Source organism: Chionomys nivalis, chromosome 1, assembly GCF_950005125.1.
Source record: "Chionomys nivalis chromosome 1, mChiNiv1.1, whole genome shotgun sequence".
Taxonomy (NCBI): Eukaryota; Metazoa; Chordata; class Mammalia; order Rodentia; family Cricetidae; genus Chionomys; species Chionomys nivalis.
This window is the reverse complement of record NC_080086.1, coordinates 161,371,540-161,395,448: the sequence shown is the minus strand read 5'-3', so window position 1 is coordinate 161,395,448 and position 23,909 is coordinate 161,371,540. Positions and strand designations below refer to the sequence as shown.

General features: G+C 38.8%; 1 pseudogene and 1 gene segment (V, D, J or C); one reads left to right on the top strand and one right to left on the bottom strand.

Annotated features, from left to right (window-relative positions):
* LOC130872023 (T-cell receptor beta-1 chain C region-like) overlaps positions 1-23,909 on the top strand; it is a 448,908-nt gene that overhangs the window by 266,917 nt on the left and 158,082 nt on the right.
* Positions 16,146-23,909, bottom strand: part of LOC130877434 (trypsin-4-like) — a 91,974-nt pseudogene continuing 84,210 nt past the window's right edge.

Sequence of the window (23,909 nt, the reverse complement as noted above, 5' to 3'; positions counted from 1 at the left end):
ACTGTGGAAAGGGACCCATTTAAGGAAAGTCTGGGTATCTGGAGTATGAAGTCCAGATTACTCCTGGTTGTTTCTGTGGAATAGAGTTACTCTGGGATGTCTGCTTGAAGAAAGGTGGATGTTTCTAGATTCCACATGGTTGTTTTCACATACTTTTAGACTGCTCTCCAATTTTATCAGATCACCTTCATCACCCTTCTTTATCTCTTGTATCTTTCACTGCTCCATACTTCCACTTTGTAATTTGAGGATATGCTCCCCTTTAATCTCTATTTTCTTCCATTGTTTTTCATGACATACATTCATTTTATCCAATGAATTTTGCTTCATGAATATGAAATCAAATATTTCTCTACTCTGTGGAGTGAAGAAATCCTTTGTGTCTTTCTCTCCAAAAATCATGTTTAGTCAATATCTATTATGCCAAGACTGACCATAGGTATTTACCTAATTTCAGATATATTCTATCTAGCTGACTTGTGGCACCTTACCTTGATTTTTTTGCATGTCAGTAATAGATAATTTCTCAAGTCCTACATTATTCAGGGATTTTATTTATTCAAGTGTTTTTTTTTAAAAAAAAATCTAAATCCTAAATGAGAACTCTCTATGTTTCAAGGGATCAAGAATTGTTTGGGATTACTAGGTCTGATAGTGAAACTGTTAATTCCACGGAGGTACAAAAAAAAATGACATCAGTCAGGTTTAACAAATTGCTGTTTTCATTCCAAAATTTGAAGGAAAGAAGCAATACAACAGGACAGGGAACATGTAACAGGACTGTTAAATGCTACAAAGACACAAACAGGTAACTCAGAGAATAAAAAAAACAAAACAGTCTATAGAGCTAACACTACTCCATGAAACAGAGATGTGTCTCATTTTGGCAGCAGAGGAAGCTAATCCTCAGAGGCTGGATCTCCAAGATCAAATATGTGCTGATGGCTAATAATGGATGTCAACTTGACTCATGTGACTAAAACCACACCCATGCAGCTTTGAATGTGAAAGAGAAATTTTCTTTACTGAATAGCTGGAAAAATCTGCCATAGCACGGGCCATACCTTCTAGTGACAGCCCCCTTAAAAGTACATGGAAGAGGGTAGTTTTTGATTTTCTCATGCTTACTCTCACACTCACTGGCTGAGGCATTGATTCACAGGTATTAAAGCCTAATTCTAAAGAGTTGTGCTGGATAGTTGACACAAGCTAAAGTCTCTTCAGAGAGGGAACCTCAATTAAGAAAATTCTCCATAAGATCAAGTTGCAGGCAAGACTGTAAATCATTTTCTTAGTGTAAGCAGGTGAGCCTGTAAGTCATGTTTGATGTGGAAGTACCCAGTTCATTGTGAGAAATGTCATCCCTGGGCTGGTGGTCCTTGGTTCTATATGAAATCAGGCTAAGCATGTAATGGGGAGCAAGTCAGTAAGCAGCAGTTCTCAATGGCCTCTTTATCAGTTCCTTCTCTAGGTTAATGACTTGCTTGATTTCCTATCCTGACTTCCTTCAAGGATTAACTGTGAAAAGGAAGTATAAGCTAAATAATTTCTTTCCTCTCCAACTTGCTTTTGGATCATGGTGTTTCATTGCAACAATATAAATTATAACTAAGCCAGGAGTCTAACATATACTCAAAACCAGTATCTATCTAACAGCTCTCTAGGATTAATTGTACACTGGAGGTGCTGAAACATCAATTTCTCGTGGAATGAACCACTATAGAATTCTTGGCCTTGAGACTTCAGACAACCATGATTGAATTACCTGAACCATAGCTGTATCTCCTTCTAGTAAATCCCCTTTTAATGTGTTTATATACACCTTCCAGATCTATTCCATTAGAGAAACCTAACAAATATACTAAAACATCAAAAATTATTAACGGGTAAGTTTGCAATAAATAGTTGTCTTTGGTAATAAAATATCAACAACTATATATACAAAAACACTATGTTGTTTCCAATACTTAACTTTAACATGTGTAGTGTAAATGTGTGCATGATTTAGATTATTAAAATATTTTACTCATATCACATGCAGCATTTACTCTATTTTTGTCTTCCATCTTTGACCTTTCTTCTTCTGTAAAAGCCAATATACCAGTGATGTCTCAAATATGATTTCTCTTTGATTATGTCATTTCTAATACTTATGTGTAGTACTTTTAATTCATTGTTTGTTTCAAAATCTCAAGATCGCTTTTCTTCCCCATGTTGTTGTCATTCTTACCAATGCTTTCAATAAATTTCCTTATGTCATTAATTAATAATGTAATCTCATTATCCTTATTGAATATTTTTCAAGTAAATTTTCAAATGCTGCCTGTCATTTTAACTAATTTAGTATCTTTGAAATTAGTATTTCCAGAGCTAACATTTTGGAAGGAACTATCCTGTCTATCTATCTTTTAGATACTTTTGTTTTATTTTATCTATCTCTCTATATATATTTTTTATTTATTTTATTTAATTAAAAATTTCCACTTCCTCCCCTCCTCCCATTTCCCTCCCACTCCCCCCATCCCCCTTCCTCTCCCTCTCCAGTCCAAAGAGCAGTCAGAGTTCCCTGCCCTGTGGGAAGTTCAAGGTCCTCCCCCCTCCATCCAGGACTAGGAAGGTGAGCATCCAAACAGACTAGGCTCCCACAAAGTCATTACAAGCAGTAGGATCAAAACCCAGTGCCATTGTCCTTGGCTTCTCAGTCAGCCCTCCTTGTCAGCCACTTCAGGGAATCTGGTTTGATCACATGCTCCATCATCCAACTGGCCTTGGTGAACTCCCATTAAATACACCCCACCGTCTCAGTGGGTGGATGCACCCCTCACGGTCCTTACTTCCATGCTCGTGTTCTCCCTCCTTCTGCTCCTCATTTGGACCTCAGGAGCTCAGTCCAGTGTTCCCATGTGGGTCTCTGTCTCTAGCTTCATCCATCACCAGATGAAGGTTCTATGGTGATATGCGAGATATTCATCAGCATGGCTATAGGATAGGGCCATTTCAGGCTCCCCCTCCTCAGCTGCCCAAGGATCTAGCTGGGGACATCTTCATGGACGCCTGGTAACACATCTAGAGTCAAGTCTCTCGCCGACCCTAAATTGGCTCTCTTAATTAAGATATATACTTCCCTACAACCATATCCACCCTGCCTCCATCCCAACCGTCCCATTGCCCCAAGCTCTCCCCATCCTCCCCTTCTCACTTTTTTCCTCGCCATTTCCTCTTACCCCAAAGTTTCCAATTTTTGCCTGGCAATCTTGTCTCCTTCCAATACCAGGAGGATAACTTTATGATTTTCTTTGGGATCACCTTCTTATTTAGCTTCTCTAGGATCTCATATTATAGGTTCAATGTCCTTTATTTATGGCTAGAATCCACTTATGAGTGAGTACATACCGTATTCATCTTTTGGGGTCTGGGTTACCTCACTCAAGATAGTGTTTTCTATTTCCATCCATTTGCATGCAAAATTCAAGAAGTCATTGTTTCTTTACCGCTGAGTAATACTCTAATGTGTACATATTCACACTTTCTTTATCCATTCTTCCGTTGAGGGGCATCTAGTTTGTTTCCAGGTTCTGGCTATTACAAATAATGCTGCTATGAACATAGTTGAACAAATGCTTTTGTAGTATAATACAGCATCTCTTGGGTATATTCCCAAGAGTGGTATTGCTGGGTCCTGAGGTAGATTGATCCCGAATTTCCTGAGAAATCGCCACACTGATTTCCAAAGTGGTTGCACAAGTTTGCATTCCCACCAGCAATGGATGAGTGTTCCTCTTACTCCACATCATCTCCAGCAAAGGCTATCATTGATGTTTTTGATTCTAGCCAATCTGACAGGTGTAAAATGGTACTCAAAGTTGTTTTGATTTGCATTTCCCTGATCACTAAGGAGGTTGAGCATGACCTTAAGTGTCTTTTGGCCATTTGAAATTCTTCTGTTGAGAATTCTCGGTTCAGATCAGTGCCCCATTTTTTAATTGGATTAATTAGCATTTTAAAGTCTAGTTTCTTGAGTTCTTTATATATTTTGGAAATCAGACCTTTGTATGTTGCGGGGTTGGTGAAGATCTTCTCTCAGTCAGTAGGTTGCCTTTTTGTCTTAATGACAGTGTCCTTTGCTTTACAAAAGCTTCTCAGGTTTAGGAGGTCCCATTTATTCAATGTTGCTCTTATTGTCTGTGCTACTGGGGTTATACGTAGGAAGTGGTCTCCTATGCACATATGTTGTAGAGTATTTCCCACTTTCTCTTCTATCAGATTCAGTGTGTTTAAATTGACATTGAGGTCTTTAATTCATTTGGACTTGAGTTTTGTGCATGGTGATAGATATGGATCTATTTTCATTCTTCTACAGGTTGACATCCAGTTGTGCCAGCACCATTTGTTGAAGATGCTTTCTTTCTTCCATTGTATACTTTTAGCTCCTTTGTCGAAAATCAGGTGTTCATAGGTTTGTAGTTAAAATCTGGGTCTTCTACTAGATTCCATTGGCCAACATCTCTGTTTTTGTGCCAATACCAAGCTGTTTTCATTACTGTAGCTCTGTAATAGATTCTGAAGTCAGGGATGGTAATGCCACCGGAAGTACTTTTATTATACAGGATTGTTTTGGCTATCCTGGGTTTTTTGTTTTTCCATATAAAATTGATTATTGTTCTCTCAAGGTCTGTGAAGAATTTTTTTGGGATTTTGATGGGGATTGCATTGAATCTATAGATTGCTTTTGGTAGAATTGCCATTTATACTATGTTGATCCTCCCAATCCAAGAGCAAGGAAGATCCTTCCATTTTCTGGTGTCCTCCTCAATTTCTTTCTTCAAAGACTTAAAGTTCTTGTCAAATAGATCCTTCACTTCCTTGGTTAGAGTTACCCCAAGATATTTTGTGCTATTTGTTGCTATCGTGAAAAGTGATGCTTCTCTGATTTCCCTCTCTCTTTCCTTATCCTTTGTGTATAATAGGGCAACTGATTTTTTGGAGTTGATTTTGTATCCTGCCATGTTACTAAAAGTGTTTATCAGCTGTAGGAGTTCTTTGGCAGAGTTTTTGGAATCGCTTATGTACACTATCATATAATCTGCAAATAACAAAAGTTTGACTTCTTCCTTTCCAATTTGAATCCCCTTGATCTCCTTATGTTGTCTTATCGCTATTGCTAGAACTTCAAGCTATTTTGAAGAGGTGTGGAGAGAGTGGACAGCCTTGTCTTGTTCCTGATTTTAGTGGGATGGCTTTGAGTTTCTCTCCATTTAATTTAATGTTAGCTGTTGGCTTGCTGTATATTGCTTTTATTATATTTAGGAATGAACCGTGTATCCCTAATCTCTCCAAGACCTTTATCATAAAGGGGTGTTAATTTTGTCAAATGCTTTTTCTGCATCAAGTAAAATGATCATATGTTTTTTTTCCTTCAGTTTATTTACCTTTTCTTTAAATTTATTTATTTATTAAAGATTTCTGCCTCCTCCCGCCACCGCCTCCCATTCCCCTCCCCCTCCCCCAATCAAGTCCCCCTCCCTCAGCATCCCGAAGAGCAGTCAGGGTTCCCTGCCCTGTGGGAAGTCCAAGGACCTCCCACCTCCTCCCAGGTCTAGTAAGGTGGGCATCCAAACTGCCTAGGCTCCCACAAAGCCAATACGTGCAGTAGGATCAAAACCCAGTGCCATTGTTCTTGACTTCTCAGCAGTCCTCATTGTATGCTATGTTCAGCGAGTCCAGTTTTATCCCATGTTTATTCAGACCCAGTCTAGCTGGCCGTGGGAGTTCCCGATAGATCATCCCCATTGTCTCAGTATGTGGGTGCACCCCTGGCTGTCCTGAGTTCCTTGCTCATGATCTCTCTCCTTCTGCTCCAAAAAACACTTAAGGTCCTGCTCAACTTCCTTAGCGATCAGGGAAATACAAATCAAGACAACTTTAAGATACCATCTTACACCTGTCAGAATGGCTAAAATCAAAAACACCAATGATAGCCTTTGCTGGAGAGGTTGTGGAGTAAGGGGTACACTCATCCATTGCTGGTGGGAATGCAAACTTGTGCAACCACTTTGGAAATCAGTGTGGCGGTTTCTCAGGAAATTCGGGATCAACCTACCCCTGGACCCAGCAATACCACTCTTGGGAATATACCCAAGAGATGCCCTATCATATGACAAGGCTGTTTCAGTGGGTAAGCTGATCATGGTCTTGCTCTCTTTGCTAGTAGTCTCACTACTCCCTCTCTTCGACTGGACTTTGGGAGCTCAACCCAATGCTCCACTGTGATTCTCTGACTCTGCTTCCATCAGTTGCTGCATGTAGGTTATATGATGATATTTAAGAGAATTATCAATCTCACTACAGGGCAAGACCAGTTCAAGTACCCTCTCCACTACTGCATAGGGTATTAGCTGGGGTCATCTTTGTGGATTTCTAGAAATTTTTCTAGTGCTAGGGGGAGTAGGAGGTTCTTCTGTTCATGTGTTGCTTTCATTGGTTAATGAATAAAGAAACTGCTATTGTCCTGATAAAGCAGAACTTAGGTAGGCGGAGAAGACAGAACTGAATGCTGGGAGGAAGACAGGCAGAGTCAAAAAAGCCATGGATCCTCTTCCTGAGATGGGCGCTGGTTAGAATCTCCAGTAAGCCACAGCCACATGGCAATACACAGATTAATGAAAATGGGTTAAACTAATATGTAAGAGTTAGCCAATAAAAAGTTAGAGCTAATGACCAAGCAGTGTTTTAATCAATACAGTTTCTGTGTGATTATTTCAGGTGTAAGCTAGCTGGGTGGCTGGGACAAACAAGGAGCCATCCCTCCTCATACAACACTTGGTGCTTCAACGTGGTCAACTAACTCCATGTAAAACCTGAGAGGGCTTTACAACAGTTATGTTTCTTGCTAGGCCCATAATGGCTCCCTCAATCAAGATATCTCTTTCCTTGCTGTCCCACTCTGTTCTTCCCCCATCAGGAACATCCTGTTCCCTCTAGTCCTCCTACACTTCCATATCCCCTCTTCTCTTTGCCTTCTACCCTCCCTTCTCCACCTATATCCACATTATCATTTTTCTCAGGAGATCTTGTCTATTTCCCTTGGCCAGGGAGATCTATGTATGTTTCGCTTAGGGTTCTCCTTGCTACTTAGCTTTTCTGGGAACATGGACTATAGGCACCTTATCCTTTGTTTTACAACTAGTATTCACCTATGGGTGGGTACATGCCATGCTTATCTTTCTGGGTCTGGGTTACCTAACTCTTGATCTTTTTTTTCTAGTTCCATCCATTTGCATGTGAATTTCAAGATACCATTGTTTTTACTGCTGAATAGTATTTCATTGTGTAAATATACCATATTTTCTTTATCCATTCTTCAGTTGAGGGGCATCTAGGTTGTTTCTAGATTTTAGCCATTATAAACAATGCTGCTATGAACATAGGTAAATAAATGTCCATCTACTATGGTTGAGCATCCTTTGGTCATATGTCCAAGAGTGGTATTGCTGGTCTTGTGGTAGATTGATTCCCAATTTTCTGAGAAACTGCCATACTGATTTTCAGAGGGGTTGCACAAGTTTGCATTCCTACCAGCAATGGAAGAGTGTTTCCCCTTACTCTGCATATTCTCCATAATAAGCTATTGTTGATGCTTTTGTTCTTAGCCGTGGGGAATAAGTTTCACAAATCCAGCTCATATGCTAAGGACAGATCCAGCCTGGGCTGTTTTCTTTTTTCTGCAGTGTGTACTACAACACACTCACTGATGCCACCCATATTTATGGTAACCATTTCTACATCAGTTAACTACAGATAATCTTTCACAGTAGCTTTCAGTGATCAATGTTTAATATAATGTATGTAATCTCTCATAAGAATATAGAGAGGCTTTTCTTCAATGTGATTCTGTAGCAAGCCCAATGGAAATAAATATATACAATACACTAACCAAATAGCAAAGAATATAGAAACACTTAAATTCAATAAAGTATGCTTCTGTACACAGATCTAATTTACATGGGAAGTAGAAAAGACAAGATTTCCTGAGTAACGACCATAAAACATAAAATGACAAAAATATACACAAAGGTTCAAAGTCAATAATTATTTAGACTATGATAAAAATTGTAAGTGAATACACAATAGTAGGATGCACCATAACTAAAAAAGGAAAAGCAAGAATTAAAGTAAGGAATGACTAGAGAAAGGAAGTAACAAACATGAATAACAAAGAAAACTGTAAAAATTCCCCTCCATGGAAAAAAAGTCTGCTTGACCAATAAAGAAAGCTAAGTGATGTATATAGAAATTTTTTTGACTGTTTAAACAGTTTAATGGTTATGTTAAATTTAAACTGTGTTACAACTTAACTTTTTTTTAAAACAACATGTAAATAATAAGTATGTAGTGGGAGCTGCGGGCCTGCTTTTCATCCTGCCCAGCTCCTGCACGGCTAGCTTTACACCAGAAATAATTACACAGAAACGGTATTCTTTTAAACACTGCTTGACCCATTTCTGTTCATGTGTGTAGCACCCCAAGGTACACTTACCAGGAGGATTCTAGCCTACGTCCATCCTGGGTCAGAGCTTCATCGCATCTGATCTGGAGAGGAAAGCATGGCGTCTGTCTCTCAGAGGAGCTGCCCTGCATCTTAGCTCACTTCCTCTTCCTCCCAGCATTCTATTCTGTTTACTCCACCCACCTAAAGGCTGGCCAATCAAATGGGCCAAGGCAGTTTCTTTATTAGCCAATGACCTTCCTCCATCATTTCCCCTTTTCTGTCTAAACAAAAAAAAAAGGAAGGCTTTAGCTTTAACATAGCAAAATTACATATAACAAAACAGTTATCAAGTAAAAATTACAATATTTACATCTATTTTATCTTTATCATAACTAAGGAAAACTATAACTATCTATATATTCTTTAACTACATCAAAGACTCCAGAAGGATATAATATTACCTAACCAAACAAGAAATAAGCAACTTTCAAACTCTAGAAATGACGGAGACATCTTGCTGCCTGGACAGCCACCCAAAGTTCCTCTATCCTGTTGGGGCATCTATCTTCGGCCTACAGGCCCATAGTTTCCAGCAGACATTTTCATGAAGCAGGAAATTTTAAAGGCAGTTCAGTCACTATCTGCTGTGTCCTGCAGAGTGTCTCGCAGACTCTTTCATGAATCAGGAACCCCGAAAGATCATCTCACCTTTAGGCAAGTTCAGCAGTCCTCTCTCTGCGGGTTCTTTGTGTCCAGTTTATGCAATAGTCCAGGCAAGAGCAGTTTCTTGCCCAAATGGCTATCAAACTCCATAAGGAGCCTCTTCAATGCCCATCTTCCTCTTGAAGCAGATTGGTGCTGCCAGAAGCAGATGTGTCTCATTGTCATGAAAAACCTTAAGTTATTAAAACATTTAAAATGCCATATTCTATAATCTTTGAAAGATATGAAGAATGCCTATCTAAAATATATCTATGTACATCTAGAAAATCTAACTAACGTGACTACAAGCTTGACTATTATTAATTATCCATTAACAACCTATATACATTACATTTTTAAGTGAACTACACAATCACAATACCTTAATCAATATCAAAAATACATATACATATAATAAAATTGACCTTAAATTAATATCAATAAACCAAGATTCATATCAATGCAAATTATTCACATCTATATCATCTCCCCCTTTAAATGTAAAAGAACATTTATAAACAATATTTGGGAATATGGACGTAGTTATTTCTCTCCAAACTGCTTCCTGCTGAATGGGGGCGCTGTTATTCAGGTTTTTTATGGGATAACCTGTCTGCTAGGTTCATCTCAGTCAGCAGTTGAGCAAAGTAATTTTCTAAAGGTGTTCACAGCAACCTTTCAGGAGGGCGTGGTCTATCATACCATATTGAAATAGAAGAAATCCACAGGGTCTCATCCTCTGTGAAAACAAAAGAAGAAACTCTTTTCCAAAGTATCATATCCTTAGATCCAAATTCTGAAGTCAAGGTATTTTGAAAATATCTATCTTGGATTAGTTCAGCAGCATTTATAAACAAATACCTTTTAGCACCTGTTGCTCCTTCCTCAGCATTCAAACAATTCAAAGAGAGCATAATAGCATACATATCAAGATTCTCTGTGTATTTTCCATCTTTGTGCAGTTTTATTTTAACTCTATTTTGTTTATTTTTACTTTTGTTTTATATTCTCTGTATATATTTGTCCTGGAATAACTCTGTAGACCAGACTGTCCTTGAACTTTCAGAGATCCTTCTGTCTCTGCCTTCCAGGCATTGGGATTAAAGGCATGTGCTACAACACCTTGAAGTCACAGAGGTCAATCTCCCTCTGTCTCCTAAGTGTTGGGATTAAAGGTGTGTACTACCACAGCCAACTACTTTCTTCCTTTCTGTCTTTTAGCCTGCATATATTTTTTACACACTGTAAATCATTTAGAAATTTTCTTTTGTTTTGTTTTTGAGTCTCTCTTTACTGCGTATCTCTCTTTTTTTATCTGACCACATGAGCCTTCAAATTACTGAGCAATATGGCTAGGATTAAAGCTGTGGCTTTGCCAGCTAGATCCAGCCCATTCCTTAGCTTTCCAGCCTCATGGTGGAGGTATCGGCTGTAGCCATGTTTATCACTACAACTCTGTGACGTTTCAAGGTCCTTGCCAGCAAACAAGCTACAACACTCAAATGCTCTCTCTGTAGCTGACCTCCTGCCTCAAAGAGTCAGAGTTTGCCCTGGCAGGATGGCCCACAAAGCCAGCATTTTAAAACAGCACAACTTTTTTCCTGCTATGGCTGAAAACAAACAAGCATGCAGCCAGCTTTTATCAATACCATTTAAGTGTTTCGAGGCAGGACCTCTTAATGAGCTGCAGGGTTTTGCAGCTAAAGCTGAGTCAGGAAGCCTCTCTTAGATGAGAGTGCTTGCTTGCCTCTAGCAAGCAGAGCAGACCCAAGAAATTGCTGCTACCAAGAAAACACGCTTTACTCTATTCTTTCCCAAGCTTTCTCAGGCTTTCTGTAGATTCAGTGCCCCACGTTGGGCGCCATTCTGTAGTGGGAGCTGCGGGCCTGCTTTTCGTCCTGCCCAGCTCCTGCACGGCTAGCTTTACACCAGAAATAATTACACGGAAACTGTATTCTTTTAAACACTGCTTGACCCATTTCTGTTCATGTGTGTAGCACCCCAAGGTACGCTTACCGGGAGGATTCTAGCCTACGTCCATCCTGGGTCAGAGCTTCATCGCATCTGATCTGGAGAGGAGAGCATGGCGTCTGTCTCTCAGAGGAGCTGCCCTGCATCTTAGCTCACTTCCTCTTCCTCCCAGCATTCTATTCTGTTTACTCCACCCACCTAAAGGCTGGCCAATCAAATGGGCCAAGGCAGTTTCTTTATTAGCCAATGACCTTCCTCCATCATAAGTATATTTTTAGATGCTTAAGATATATAAATCAAGAATACTGTATTTTATTTGTTGTACTAGGAGAGTTAAATATGAGCTTTCAAACTATATATGTTTCTTTTTTAGCTTCTTTTTTTCTTTCTTTTATTGATATTTATTGACCTCTACATTTTTTTCTGCTCCCCTCTTTGTCTCTCCCCTCCCCACTTCAGCCCTCCCTCCAAGGTCCCCATACTCCCAATTTACTCAGGAGATCTTATCTTTTTCTACTTCCCATGTAGATTAGATCTATGTAAGTCTCTCTTAGTGCTCTTATTGTTGTCTAAGATCTCTGGGATTGTGATTTGCAGACTTGTTTTCTTTGCTTTATGTTTAAAAACTACTTATGAATGAGTACATGTGATAGTTGTCTTTCTGTGTCTGGGTTACCTCACTCAAAATAATGTTTTTCAGCTATATCCATTTTCCTGCAAAATTCAAGATGTCATTATTTTTTTCTGCTGTGTAGTACTTCATTGTGTGAATGTACCATATTTTCCTCATCCATTCTTCAGTCAAGGGGCATTTAGGTTGTTCCAGATTCTGACTATGACAATCAATGCCGCTATGAACATAGTTGAGCACATGTTTTTGTGGCATGATTGAGCATCCTTTGGATATATACCCAAAAGTGGTATTACCAGGTTTTGAAGAAGGTTGTTGCCTAATTTTCTGAGAAATTGCCACACTGACATTCAAAGGGGCTGTTGTATATGGTGTAATAACCAGGCTAGCTTAATATGAAACAGAAAATTTTAATGAAGAGATAGCTTACAACACCAGGGATCCAGCGATGGGCAGGAAATACAAAAAAGGGCGGTGGGGCTTATGCCCGCCAGATTTATATCTAAACATTAGCCTGAGGCGAACACGCCACACATTGGGCTGGGCTTCCCCTACAGGCTGCACCAACTTTCATTCCCACCAGCAATGCAGAAGTGTTCCCTTTTCCCCACAATGTTTCCAGCATAAGTTGTCATCATTGTTTTTGATATTGACCATTCTTACAGGTGTAAGATGAAATCTCAGAGTTGTTTTGATTTGCATTTCTCTGATGACTAAGGACATTGAACATTTCTATAAGTGTCTTTCAGCCATTTTAGATTCAAAAGAGGCTTGGGATACTTAGTTATTACAGTGGAGAAGATAATAAGAATTAAAAGGAATTAAATACAAAAACATTCTTTACAGAAAAACAAGATACTAGATCAGCTTCTCTTTATGTCCCATAGTATTGATGTTTACCATGTGAAGGTTTACCAATTGATATCTGACTCTTCTTTAATTATTTCCATTTTGGTAGATGCTGAATAGAGAGTCCTCAAGGCCAGTTACCTTTCAAAATTGCTTTCATTTTAGGTATTTCCTTTCTTGTAGCCCGGAACCCCTGATGTCCTTTCAAGCTTCGCATTCCATGTTCATGGGTAGTTCTCACTCATTCCATGTGCTTGCTAGTTTATGTAACTTGTATGACTTATATCAAAGCAGTGAGATGTTCTGAAGATGAGTTGAATATAGGAGGCGGCAAACAGAATACTGAACACGGTAGCAAAGGATCCGCTTCAGTGCTTTCTATATATACTCTATATGAGGGGGGGAGTTACAGAAATTGAGTTCCGTGTTGGTTAGTTTTAACTGCCAACTTTACATAACCTAAAAGCACCTGAGAAGAGAGGCACAATGCCATGGTGTTGATCCATCATCACACTGACATTTCTCCACTTTTATTATACTACAACCCATACATGTTCATGCTCCATCTTGTCCTAGAAGTGCAATATTATTTTCTCAAGCCTGTTTATTCACTCAAGAAGTACATAGTGAATTCTGTGAGATAGTACAGTGATCTATGCTCTAATCAAAAAGTAATATAGAACATACTGCCAGGCTTGGTTTTGGTGACATTTAACTATACACTGAGTGAATCCACACTCATGTGGTAAATAGAACTGGGAAGTAGAAAATGTGTGACTCCAACTGGGGATGAGACAAGGTGCTGAAACAGAACTGGGAGTGGCTAAGCTATGAGGTACAGGTCCACTGGGCAGAAACTCTATGGATATGCTAATATAATGAATATCTTAGTAGGAGGAAGTATGAGAAGGTAAGATGACTAATGATTCATTTTCATCATTTGAGTATATAGTAGAAGTAAAGACATATCCATGATTTTTTTTCCCATTAAACTATTCCTTATTCATTTAACTTGCCATTGATTTTGGTTGTATGACATAGAAGTTGGACAACAATACCTGAATTTTGCCTGCAAATGTTGATATATGCCTTTGAAAGGAAATGGTATTTTCTAATTATTAATAATAGAGCATATGGTAAAATGATACTGATGATCTAGGTTCATTACAGATCACTGCTTCTCTATTTTTAACTTTAATAGTGTGATACTTCATAATAAATATGGATATTATATACATAAAAGAATGAAAAGCATCATTAGTAAATAATAAAACTTCAAAAATGGCAAAATCTAAGTAGCAAAAACAATTAGAACTTTAGGAAAATGCCAGCATAATACAGACAAACAAATTTAGGTACAAAAATCACTAGTTGTTTAATCATAGGCTGGAGATATTACTCAATGTTTAAAGCCTTAATTGTTTTGTCTCAATCAGGAAAAGGAAAATGTCTTTTATATACATAACTTTTCAATTTATTATTATTTCTTTTATTTTTTGAGACTATAAAATAATTACATCATTTTCCCCTTCCCATACTTCTGAACACTTCCAAAGTCTTTTAAAGTCTTGGACTCTTTTTTACTGTTAACATGGGAATATGTGTAAAGATACATATATACATAAATACACAAATATTTCTTATCTTGGCTAAGAATAGCTTCTCCAAGAGCTAAAGACTATCTAACAAAAACCCTTTGTTTTTGTTAAGAGGACTTTGAAAAGTCCTCTTTTGAGTTGTTCGCCATGGTTGTCCAAAAGACTCCTGAAACATTACAGGCTATTGCTTATTGACCATGGTTGTCCCCAGAAGCAGAATATAAGTCCATTTCGCTGAATACACCATGTGTTTCAGACACAAGGTCCAAAGCCTTCTGAACTTAACTTATCTGAGTGCCTGCTGTCTGAGGACCAGCTTTCATGATACCGGGTGTTGCCTAGCAAGTGTCCTGAGGACAGAAGCACCAACATTCCTACTCAGCCATGAAGCCTATAGTTTCTTATCGTTTTATGAGAAACTGTCATTTAAAAATCCATTTGTACACATACACACAAACACACACATATGAAGACATAAATCCAATGTAACAAATATAATCAAAGAAAAGGAGGCTGTAAATTTTAAAATAGCGGGCAATGGAAGAGGCTTGAAGGATGGTATGTGGGAGAGGCTAGAGGTGGAAATGGAGAGCAAAGTGAAGAAAGTCTGTTTAAATTAAAATCATTTCTGTAAAAGAAATGTGGATGTTCAGCAGAGGTTGTTTGAAGAAGAAAGAAAATGTCAATCAGTTACACACAGAAAGGCAACTCAGGAAATCAAACTTGCCTCATTATTGAATGCAAATTTTAAGACTTTGCTTATTTCTGTACGAAAATGAAATTGACAGAAATCCTTATTAGAGTCAGACATGATGGATCGTATCGCAGCACATGGAAAACTGGGCAGGAGGACCACTGAAAGTTCAAGGGCCACCTGGGAATCAGAGTATGATGTTGTCACAAAAAGAAAACAATATGATTTTATAGGTTGCAATGTAGCATATAGAGAAATTATTGAGCTTGTTCAACATTATATCTAGTGATAAAGAAACATAAGTAAGTTTTAAATTTGGGTGTGTATTGCCTGAGCTGACTTTCTTTGCCCCGTGCTGTTTCACCACAATGTCCTCATGGTTAGCAGAGTTGCTACAGGAGCAAATGCAAAGCAGGGCAGTAAGCACAAGGGAGAAGAGGCAACCCCAGGTTCATCATTTGCTTGGAGAAGGGTGCTGTAAGAAAATGCCCTCTGTGAATTTGTTGTCTAGCTGTGCAACTCCAATAATGATCACTCTACACGGAGAGTAACCTAAGTGTGGGAATGTCTATGTAGCTCTCAGAATGCTGCATGCATATTTTCATATCACAGATAAGTGGAAGAAAATGTTATAGGCATATGAAGAATAGAGATGGGGGAAGCTATTCCTGTGGGCACATTAACAAGTCCTACATGTTTTCTCTGAGGATGAAATATTCACACAATAATCAACATGGGCAAGAACCTTACCACCCATGATAGGGAAAGAATATATCAATACCTTCAGGACCCATTGGAACCAAATAGAAAAACTCATACTTGAAATACATGATATTTATTCCTGCACTCTGAATGTGTTCATAAAAGTATTCAATAAAAATCACACATAAATGTGAAAGAAAATTAGGGAAGATTTTTTTAACATCTGCATTCTAATATGTGTTTTTCAAAAAGAATATACAGCCTCTATTTCTTCTACAATTTAACTCTAGGTTTTTGTTTTGTTTCATTTATTTTCAACTGCTGTTGACCTACTATTCCATACAACATATTTGGAGGTGTAGGATGCCCTCTACATCTCAAGGGTACAGAAAAATGACCTCAAATGGGTGCATATTTTTCACAGACAGCGGTATAAAGAGAGCAGACCAAGACACAGGAAGTAAGGAATTCACTTTATTAGCACAGTAATTTCAGAGGGATTAAAGATTCTTAGCAGGCAACAACGGTGCTCTGAATCCAGTAGACATACCTGCAGATACTGGTGGACACACCAGGGCTATCCTTCAGGGTGCAGCAATAAACCCAGAAGATGATGCCCTGGAACTCTCCATTGCAGAACCACTAGAGTCATCCTGGCATGTAGGAATGCATTGTTTGAGAAAGGAGCGTGTAGAAAAGGACCACATTTCCCCTGACCTGCCACCATTCTAGCCTTCCTCTGTGTCTCCATTTGTTATCCCACCCTCTATACTCACTAATGTGTTGAAATGCCATCCATATTAGTCCTCTTCCCTTTTCCACAGAACCACAGGAAACTTCCTGACTAATACAGCTGGGAATTCCACTCCTACTCCTGAAAAAACAACGTAGTTTATATGAGAAGGGAGACAACAACATGCCAGGAATCTTTGCCTCCAGGAAGCCAGTGCAGATCTTCTTATTGGTGATCTTTTCAGTGTAGGAGGCTTCACAATCAGCCTGAGACAGATAGTGTGGCACGCAGGCACTGGAGCAGGTCTGGGTTGTTCATTTTGAGGAAAGGAGCAGAAATAAATGTGACCCCTGAAGCAATCTTCAAAGTAGTAAGGTTCCGCAAGAAACTTAAACTCCAGAATAGTCATTATTGATATCGTTCTTGGAAGTAATAATAGCACATTTGTCCTGTTTACATTCTAGAAACCACCACCTTAGAAGCCTGTGTATACTGGGAACTGACATGTACTTGCTGGTTACAAGTCAATGGCTTAAGTTTGGAAACTGACTGAGATCTGGAGAACTGTAGAGAATGTAGATCAAGTGTCTTACTCATCACCAGAGCACAAGGTGTTACTCCTGCCAGAGATGAGGCACTGAGTGCCAGCAGATGCACAAGAGGTGGACAGAGATAGAGTGGCCGCTTGGGCATTGAGGGTCACAGGGGAAGAGAGCTTGATCATCATGATGCCATTGTTCAGGGTCCTCCCGCTAATGTTGGGATGCTGGAGGATCTTGGCAGCATGACAAACTGCTCATTGCTCCCAAGGATATTGATGTCCAGTAGCTACTAGGGAGAAAAATAACTTCCTCTCCATTACCCCAGACAGTCCAGAGTTATTCAACACTTTTTGATAATAAGTCTGAAATAGAGAGGAGGCCTGGTTTAACATCACAGAAGTAGTAGTGGTGTTGTGAGCAGGTGCCACTGTGAGCCTTGATTTCTTTCAACTTCAAAGACAGGTAATAGGACTGAGGTGCAGGACTGCAGTTGGAGTCTTCTCATCAACCTACTGCTCCCCTTTGGGTGCAAAACTGATTCTTGTATCTTCATTTTTCCTCTGTTTCTTTTTAAAGTACAAAATACATTAAATCCTTTGATCTTAGACAAATTCAATTTGTAATAAGAAAAATTGGTCTAAGACCTAGAAGTCATGAAACATTCCTTTAATCCCAGCACTGAGGAGGCAAAGGCAGGAAGATCTCTGAGCCAAAGGGCAGTCTTGTCTACAGAGTGAGTTCCAAGAGAGTCAAGGCTTCACAGAGAAACTCTGTCTAGATGAAAACAGGCAAACAAAAAAGAATAGCTTGTCCCATGCAATTTTGTCAACTCACAATTTGCTATGAATTTTAATTTTCTGGGTTTCTTTTCCAGACTTTCTTAATTAGAATTTGTATGATTCAAATGAATGTTCACGTGAGACACCCAATGGTAATGAACTGACACCCCGTTTTCTCTATATAGTGAAATGAATTGAAATACAAAGTTTTAAAAAGTTTACAAATTGTTCATAGTCTAGAAAATCTGTTTATTTTGCTACTACAGGACCCATTGTAACTATTTAAAAATTTTTGTGTGACTTCATGTTAGTTCTTTCATCTCTAAAATCAACTTCTTTGTTTTTGTTATCTATATCCTTTGGACGATTTAGGGGTATGGAAGACTTTCTAATCTGTATCCTTATTCTGTTCTACATCATGAAAGAAGTTACAGTCAGTATTCTCTCTTCTCTAACTTTTATCATTCCCCTAACAACCACAGTTAATGCCTGATCTAATTCCATCCCCTTGAAAATACCAAGAGTTTGTTCTGAAAAAGTCAGGACTTATCACTTACGTCTTGCAACAGTGAGCTGCAGACACCACCCATTGGTTATTGATGAGGGAGCTTCCACAGAAGTGGTAGCCAGAGTTCAGAGACCCCTGGTAGGGGAGAGTATTCTCCTGTCAGGTATAGCCACTGATGATCTTGTCGTCATCATCAACAAGAATAGCATCTTGAGTAGAGAGAAGGGAGAAGTCCATTCATCAAGGTGCTGGAAACTGGAGCCCTCAGTCCTGTGTCAGTCTTAAGCTAATTAGGAATCCTTATTGAGGACAATAACTGAAGGCAAGAAGGTAACAGTAGGCATGTGGTGGCTTGTAGTTATCCTTAATAGATAATACTGCAAGTTGATAGAAAGAATATGCTGTAGGTGATGATGTTCTGATGAGGTACAAAGGACAAGACAAGGAATATTCTCAGCATGAAGGAATGGGTCACGGGGATGGTTGTCTGGTCCACTATTTGCTTTGATCTCATGTTCATCATTCTTTGACAAAATGGGCTAACAGAGCATAGGGGGATTAGGATAGTTTTGAACTATCTTGGAAAATATCCTAGTTATATAGAGTTCCATAAGTTGACATGTTTTTTGTTTTTTCCTTCAGTCTGTATATTAAGGTCAAACTAGAGAGTGGGCTTTATGTGGATACAGGGATCAAGTGTTATTGCTTATTGATTTTTAACTTTGATTATATATTTATAAGCTTTAAAGTCACTTTGTCGTTTTTAATATATATTAAAGAAATGGCCTTCTTAATACAAAGTGACTGCTCTAGATACATAAGGTCAGATTTTTAAGACAGCCATCCCCAGTATAATGGGGTTTTTAATTTTCAAATTGGAAGTATGTTTCTGTAAAGTTAGCCATGAGTGAACTATCCCCCCCACCACAGATGCTGGACCTAGACAGGAGGTCTCTTGCTTCTTTTAATGGAAGCTCTACAGCCTTCAATTTTTAGCCTCTCTGATTACATAGTAAATGGCAGTAGAAGGGGTAGGAAAGGACAAGGCTACACAGAAGTCAGAAAATGTAGAAGCCAAGCTGCTTTAGGAATATACAGTAAAATGGAGTACAGATAGGGTGAAAAAGCAACTTCAGTGGTGGGTTTCATGGCCATTAGGAGAAGGAAGATCAGGACCTGGGTTAAGGCATCAAATTCACCAGTTGATGTGGGAGGGTCTTCTGTTTCGTGTTGATTTCATTGGTTAATAAAGAAACTGCCTTGGCCATTTGATAGGCCAGCCTTTAGGTGGGTGGAGTAGACAGAATACTGGGAGGAAGAGGGAAGTGAGGCAATTGCCATGCCTCTCCTCTCTGGGTCAGACGCAATGGAGCCAGCCACCAGGTCAGACATGCTGAATCTTTCCTGGTAAGCCACCACCTCATGGTGCTACACAGATTAATAGAAATGGGTTAATCAAGATGTGAGTTAGCCAGTAAGAAGATAGATACAATGGGTTAGGCAGTGTTTAAAAGAATACAGTTTCCATGTAATTATTTTGGGTAAAGCTAGCTGGTGACAGGGAGCTGAGTGGACCACAGCTCATCACTACAACCAGCAGCTCACACAAGGGCCAAAAACAGGAGTGTACTCATTGTGGCTGATGGCACTGAGTTTTTGCAGTGAACCTGCCTTTATATCCCACTGAAGGAAGAAGGAAGTACTGAGCAGAGGGCCCCCACTACTCTTACACAAGCACACCTGTGGTTTTCCCATTCCCAGGCCATGCGTTATCTCGGTGCTGTATGTCTATTTTGCACGTAGATGAGGAACATGAGATGAGGAAACTTTTCTTTTTGTTCTTGATAAAGTGAGCAGCTGATTCCTGAAAGGAGGCAATGATTCAAAAACTGCAGAACCTTAGACTATCAATGCACCTAGACCTCCCAAGGCTGATTTAAAGATGTTGGGAGGTAGAGAATGGTCATGGTCATAGATATACCCTGACTTCATGGAACCTATTCCATTTTTGTGGGGGGGGGAAGATTTGATATTGGTAGGTAGGTTGATATTTAGGGACCTAGAGACCCATGAGAAGAAAAACATTTTGTCTGAATCTAATAAAAAAAAACTGTGGGCTGATGTTTCTTATCTCTAGAATAATCCATCATATAGAAATATCATACCCAAGAAATTTAGTAATCAGAATTAGAGTATGAAGTAACATGACAAAGGGAGAAACAGACATGCTTTTTACTGTGGGCTGTGACCTGACTTTCCTTTCTATCAAAGTTCATACATAGCAAGTGATTTGAAGTATGAGGGACAAAGTTTGAGTAGGAGCTTCCTTGATATGTTTCAGAGAATGATCAATACCACATTCTCCCTTCTTCTTTGCCATGACCTTTGACTCTCACTGTTCATGCTTTTATGGGTCCAGTTTTAGCACCTTCATGGTTGTATTAGCAATCTGCATTAATGATTTATACTACTTTATCTTCTAGATTCAGGAAGTTTGAGTAGAAGTTCATAATCCATATTAGATGTGAGAAAGGCCTTGAACAATGGTCGGTCTGATTTCTATTTAGAGAATTGCCTTCGGTAGAGAGATTAATATATTAACAAGGAGGATGAACAAGAATCAATTTTTAAAATATAGGAGGATTTTGATATCCTATGAACTTATTTCAGAAATGCTATTATATCAGACTTAGTTAAGAGTAAATGTTCTTGTAGAAGATCTGTGAATGTGTGATAACAAAGCCATTGAGGTTAGCCTTGAAATTTATTGAAACCTAACCTGCACAGAGGGCGTGTATTGAAAAATTTATATGAGATTACATTTAATTTTATCATACAGTTTAAAGAACATCCTTGACTTGCTCCTGATTTTAATGGAATTTCATTGAGTTTCTTTCCATTTAATTTAATGTTGGCTATTACTTTGTTGTTAGATATAATTTATGAGTATTCATGGGTTTTGGTCTGAGATTCTTCTATTTCTTCTATTCCTATTATTCCTAGGCTTAGTCTTTTCATGATGTCCTGTAGAGAGCTGCGTTGTGCCATGACATGAAGGTGGCGCTGGTTTCCGCCCATCACCCCCTCTTGAGAAAGTGCTCTTAGTCACGTACTATCCCATATATGGCTAAGACTGAGAATGTGCTCTCAACCACATACCATCCCATATATGGCCTATACTGAGAATGTGGTTTTCTTCCGGGTACCTAGACCCATCCACATTTCCCACGTAGCTTGCTAAGGCTGGCTAACCAGGGTCTACTTTAGCTGTGGGGTGGCTTTCCCCTGTATTCGAAGATTGTTCAAGGTTCCTGAATAAACTGCTGAAAGAAGATTCCGGTGTTGCGTCTTCCTTGCTGGTCAAGGCGGTCACGACAATGTCCTAGATTTGCTGGATATTTTCTGTAATGGGTTTTTAGTTCTAAATTTTATTTTGGTCAATGAATCTATTTCTTCTAATGTATCTTGAATGCCTGGAATTCTTTCTTCTACTTCTTGAATTCCATTGGTGAAGCTTGTATCTGTAGTTTCTGTTCACTTACCCAGATTTTCCATATCTGAAATTCCTTAATTTGTGTTTTCTTTATTGCTTCTATTTGGATTTTCATGTCTTAAAAAGTCGAGATTTTTTTTTAGTTGAATAAATACTTATTTTACACTAAAGGCCCAAAACGTAGCTGTAAAAACAGATGATAGAGATGTATGGTTTACCATCAGGGCATGTGAAAAAAAAATTAGGGTTTTAGATGATACAAGTGAATGTGCTACCAAAAAAAGAAAGAAAGAAAAATAAAATATTTTTGCAAATTTAGCTTTTTTTTGTTGATCCTTTGTGGATTTTACATCATGCATCTCTATCCTATTCATCTCTGCTTCCTTTCCCATTTGCTCTCTACACTTGCAACCCCCAAACCAGGGTAAAACAAGATAAAATTTAAAATAAATGAGAAAGAAAAGAAAAGCCTCGTTGTGGAAGTTGTCGTGCGACACAGTGACTCTTAAAGTCCTTTAGTCCATAAATTGTTACCTGCAAGTGTTCATTGAATTGAGTGATTGGTCTAGTTTGAGGTCTCTGGTTTTTGCTATATCCTCAATGCGAGGCCCTCACTGGTTCTCCCCTTGGATATCATGTTGTTATCCTGTTTCATAGAGATCTTGTCACTTTGGATTGTAGAGCGAACCACTTCATATGCTCCAACAGATCAGAGATAGGGTGAGGGATGCAGTCAGCCAACTCATAGGTCTAGTTCTGGGTCTGGATGTTTGCTGCACTGGTCCACCCGTGAGCTTTTCTTCATCCTCAACACCAGGGTGACTTCTGCATTAATGCTCGCCCTCACTTATGTAGTAAGCAGCAAGGCATGGGGCTGCTTCCTCTGAAGTCATGACCTTCAGGTCAGCTTGCCCACACCTATACAACTGAGCCTGTTATGCTGTGCTTCCTAGTACAGATGTAGGAGGTCACTCTGCCTAGGGCTACAACTGGTTGAGAGGATACTCATAAGATACAGATCTTAGAAAAGTTTACTACTGATAAGATGCAAGTTCTACAACTAATAACTAAGAAAAATAATGCAATTTTAACTGATAAGTTACAAGCCTTAGGAAAAAATCTTATTAAAACATGTAATAGAGATATTCAGATATAGACAGAGAAATTTAAAGGTGAACCAATCCAACTATTACATTATGAAATTATGGAGGAAGAGCTCCAAACAACCTTAATTTATCCAGTCACCATACAAAACAATCACCAAATGACAGGTACCTTTTGATTAGAAGAGGCACTACTTCATCAAACACTATGACCATTCAATCTAAACTGATTTATAAGAATAACAAATGCTTTTCATTTGATCAGATATAATTTGCCAAAAGGGAAACTTCCAAAAGTTAGGTTGGAGCAGAGTTTTGTTTTTGTCTTTCCAAGAAAATGAAGGTATCCTATTAGGGAATCTGAAGACCACTGAACAAATGAGACACTTGAAGGAAAAGGACAAATCATCCAGAAAAAATGTCCCAAGAAAAAAGAGTTATTTGGGCTATTGGTGTATCACTTTTCTACCAAGAAAAAATTTCAAAAATCTTTTCAAATCTTTCTTCTGTTCTCTACAAACATATAATGCAAATGGTCTTTTGTAGTCTTGGTTCAATTAAAAATTAAAACTGGCTTTGGAGTTGGGGAATGGCTCTCTCTTTCTCTAAATTCAAGCATGCTTGTTAAAAGAAAATCTAAAATCTCTGCCTCATGTCAGAAGAGCTGATGGAGGAAGGTCATTGGCTCATAAAGAAACTGCCTTGGCCCATTTGATTGGCCAGCCTTTAGGTGGGTGGAGTAAACAGAATAGAATTCTGGGAGGAAGAGGAAGTGAGCTGAGACGCCGTAGCTCTGTTCCCCAGGGCAGACGCGATGAAGCTCTGACCCAGGATGGAGGCTAGAATCTTCCTGGTAAGAGCACCTCAAGGTGCTACACACATTAATAGAAATGGGCCAAGCAGTGTTTAAAAGAATACAGTTTGTGTGTTGTTATTTTGGGGCATGAGATAGCCAGGTGGCCAGGGAGCTGGGTGGCAGGAACGCCAGCCGCAGCTCCCACAACAAAGAGCCACTTGATATGGGACAAAATAAAATCTAAAATTAAGGGACTATTCACTTGTCATTGGTCTCATAATTCTTTGATTTTATCTTGACTCTTTAAAATTTTTCTTAAG